Source organism: Limulus polyphemus, unplaced genomic scaffold, assembly GCF_000517525.1.
Source record: "Limulus polyphemus unplaced genomic scaffold, Limulus_polyphemus-2.1.2 Scaffold215, whole genome shotgun sequence".
Taxonomy (NCBI): Eukaryota; Metazoa; Arthropoda; class Merostomata; order Xiphosura; family Limulidae; genus Limulus; species Limulus polyphemus.
Window position 1 is genome coordinate 847,348 of NW_013665825.1, and position 4,404 is coordinate 851,751.

A 4,404-nucleotide genomic window follows, 5' to 3' on the forward strand; every position below is an offset into this window, starting at 1 on the left:
TAGGAAACCTAACAATATTTGGAGGATTAATTGCATTGTTGAAGATAATGGCTGGGGACGGCTTAAATGGGTAATGAAGAAAAACTTTAATATAAGTTTAACATGACAGCAAATGTACAACGTTTCGACAAAACCTTGTCATCATCAGTACCTGATGATGACAAAACCTTGTCGAAACGTTGTACATTTGCTGTCATGTTAAACTTATATTAAAGTTTTTCTTCATTACCCATTTAAGCCGTCTCCAGCCATTATTAGTCTCAAAGTGGGTTCCTCGTCATCGAATTTAACATAAGGGGTGTTTAGCGTTGCAATTTGTATTGTCGTGACGTCATTAAAATGTGCGCATGCCATGAATCACGAGAAGATTATGGAACCCGTAAGCTACAACACGGCATGTCATATGAACTTCAAAAGCAAGAAATAAATATATTTGTTACTCTTATAGATTTTGGTTTTACTCTCGAAACAGAACACTTTTTGGGACTGCGCAAGTATATCTAGTCAGTAATGTAATTTTTTATACCAATGTTAACTTGACAGACGTTCGATATTGCTTATGTGAGTACATCTTCTGAAATTATTTAGAATATAAATACATTTAAAAAAATTGAGGTCGCATATATCCTTTGATGTATTTCATAAACTGTATAAAAGTTGTAAAATATAATACATCGTCGATTTTTATGTAGTTTGAAAAAATATAAAAGCTAGGACGCACAAAGTTTCAATATGTATGCATCAAAGATACCAGTATTTAATAAGCTAATAGATAAAAAATGAAACTGACAACTAGCTATGAAATTGACATGTGCACAGAATCCATTCAGCACATAGATTGAAAAAATTAGAGAGAACATTGCCTTCAAGTAAATTTTGCTTTCTCTGACTGAAAAAAGAAGAAAAAAAAAGCATATAAGAATATGGCTTTTATGTTATAACGTATTTACTTTTTATATAGACATTTAATGTTATGAACAGTCGCCCCTATTATGGTTAACTATTAACACACCCGATAAATTACTCAGTATGTGAAAATGTACTAATATTTTCTGCTTGAAAAATTGAACGTTTCTTAAATATAAATTATTGTACTGAGTTAATGGAAGTTGAGCAAGTATTGGTCTATATGTATATGTATTTATTTTAAGTAGAATCCTTTTTATTCGAAATTTAGTGGCAAACGCGGCCTAATGTTATGACTGCAAGCCTGACATTTTTTAAAACCCAAATCCGCATAATTATTATTTTTAAATAATTAAATAAAGCATAATGATTTTTTTCTTCTAAATCATACATTAGCAGAACTTGAGATCTGATGTATGTGTATAGAACATTGTTAGTTTTCTTTTCCTTATGACTAACTGCGCTAGTAACTCTGTGGAAACCTTAAAAAAGAAAGGTGACGTGATAATATTTCTTACTTGTATATTACCCGAAAAAAATCACGGAAAACAATAACTTCGCAAGACATTCACTTTGTTTTGAACGGGGCCCGGCATGGCCAGGTGGTTAGGGAGCTCGACTCGCAATCTTCGGGTCGCGGGTTCGAATCCCCGTCCCACCAAATATGCTCGCCCTTTCAGCCATGGGGGCGTTATAATGTGACGGTCAATCCCACTATTCGTTGGTAAAAGAGTAGCCCAAGAGTTGGCGGTGGGCGGTGATGACTAGCTGTCTTCCCTTTAGTTTACACTGCTAAATTAGGGACGGCTAGCGTAGATAGCCCTAGTGTAGCTTTGCGCGAAATTAAACCAAAAAAACAAAACACAAAAAACATTGTTTTGAACGACAGTGTACTTGCTTTTTTATGACAGCCCCTCAAAAATATTTTGATTCCCCATAATGTCATGAAGATAAAATGCGGAAGACTTTCGAAACACTGACCTCTACGCTTGAGCTGCATAAGTATATTGTATAGTCACCGATATATTTTCTACACGTTTTTCAAATATTCAGTTGCTGCTCATTTGAATACTCTGCTTAAACCATCTATCGAAGAATACTTTACAATATTGGACAATCCCCTAATTGTCAAATTGTAAACAATTTCGAAAATCTAAATGTATACACTTTCAAACGATAACTATACATGTCCATTCCAGTTTTCACGTAAATTAGTACATCCAAATCTGAAAGCCCCCGGAACCCCCTTTATTCCCCAATCAGGGGATCCCATTATAAACACTTGGAAGATCTAAACATAGATATTTATTATAAATTATCACTTGCGTGTCTATTCTAATTTTCATGCAGTTCCGTGGATCTAGTCTTAGGAATTCTCTAAATCCCTTTGGACCCAAATTTGAAAGCTTTTGAAATCTAGATTTAAAATATTGTTTTTAGGCCCCTACTAACATGCTAGTGCAGTTTCAAGAAAACCGATTCATATCAGCCTGGTGCTCCTCCACCCCCACCCCACCCCCCAAAAAATCGATCACACATTTTTAAATCTTTTCTTTTCTATTCATTGGGTGTCAAGAGTCAAGGTGCTAATTTCAATGTAATTCTTACGTAAATAAATGAAAGTAAGAATGGCCATATATATTCAGTTTAAAGACCGAAATCGCTCATTGAGCAAAAACAGAATTCGAAAAGAACATGTAACGTTTTTTTGAAAACGATTAGAAGCCGAAATGAACTATTATTATTATTTGGTGTCCTGATTCTTTCAAAAGAACCGCAACAGTGTTTGCTGTGTATTCAAAGGCGACAAACCAACTACTACAAAATAAAATAATTTACAAGTTTTGTTTCAACCATGACGACTTCTGTGCTGCAGTCGTTTCATCATCACCAAGAAACCGAAATACGTAATATTTATAGGAGTAATACTAATTTTACATTCTATCACAAGACCGTAGACAAGTGGTTCCTTGGAGATGCTGAATCATCCCCACAAGCTTTTAAACATGTTTGCCAACATTGTGATAAAACATTTTTGTTTGTCATTCCGTCGTCATTCTTCTATAAACCGCGCATAATAGGAATTACTGTCAACTTGTTTATATGATTTATATACAATGTTTGTTGTTATTCAAAGTAGTGTAGAAAATGTTAAGGGTGAAACAACGTCCTATACAGTGTTAGAAATTAATATCACAAGTGAACAAATGTGGCAGCTCGATTTCAATCTTCAATTCTTCATATTAATTAATACGGAATATAAGATAGTATATGTGGCTGCACTACTATCAAAATCTATCCCTGTTCTATATACGAAAGTTTTAAATAAGCGATATATTCTACAATCAGATTATTATTTACTTTGACGTATTTTTTGTGACCATTTATTTCGAATGATAAAAGCTGAGATAAGGCGCATCTTTATAGAGAAAGGCCTTGTCTACAATGGTATACATTGTATAATACTAACTGAACATGCTCCACCATTTTATGCGTCGAGTAGCAAATACAAATCAACAGAAAGTGAATACCGTGTTATTTTCTAAATCGTCAGTTGTATCTTTTACCTTTCAATATACAAAATATATTTTACCTGTAGGATTTTCTACACTTCGAGGAGCGTGGATGTATTATAAGGGTAAAGGTCAAATTTTACTATTTGGTCATTCAAGATTTGCCCAAGAGATGGCGGTCGATGCTGTTGACTAGTCATCAGTCCAGATCGACCTTTTTTCTCACTTATACTTAGCAGTTTATTCACGTATTTTCTATTGTACTTACTATACACCAGTTGAACTTGTAATAAAACAAATGGTGAAATTTATTGCTCTTAAAAAGGCTGTTTTCCATGTATATATTGAGCGTGGCATGTCCAAGCTGTTCGTGGACTGTGTATCGGAAGGTTCAAGGTTCTAGCTGCGATATGCTACTTAACACGACCTGAACTTTGAGCTGTAAGGGCATTATAACCATGACAGTCAATCCCTCTAGTCCCCCGATGGGACAGTGGTAAGTCTTCCGATTTATAACCCTCGAATACGTCTATTCTATTCCCCTCCGTTGACATAGCAGATAGCCCAATGTGTCTTTGCTATAAGAAGATGCACGCACACACACACACATACTCAATCCCTCTATTCGTTAACAGTAGCCGGCATGTTCTGTTGTCTGGTTACCCTTCCTCTGATCTAAAATTCTGAATTAGACATGGCTATGCCTAAACCTTGTGTCACATAAGGTGCTAATCAGGATAAAAATAATAAATATTTATATTCAGATTTAAATTATTTAAATTTTGAGCTGAGATTCATGTGTAAAAGTGAATAGTTTAACTTACAACACTCCAATTTGTCGTATTAAGCTTAACAGTAAAAAACTTGCTAGATTATGTTTAACCAAAAAATAGCTGTTTAACCAGATAATGCTTATTCTACAAAATTAGAACTGTATTTTCATGATATAAAAGACTGTTTGGTTTATATATTAGTGATTAATTTA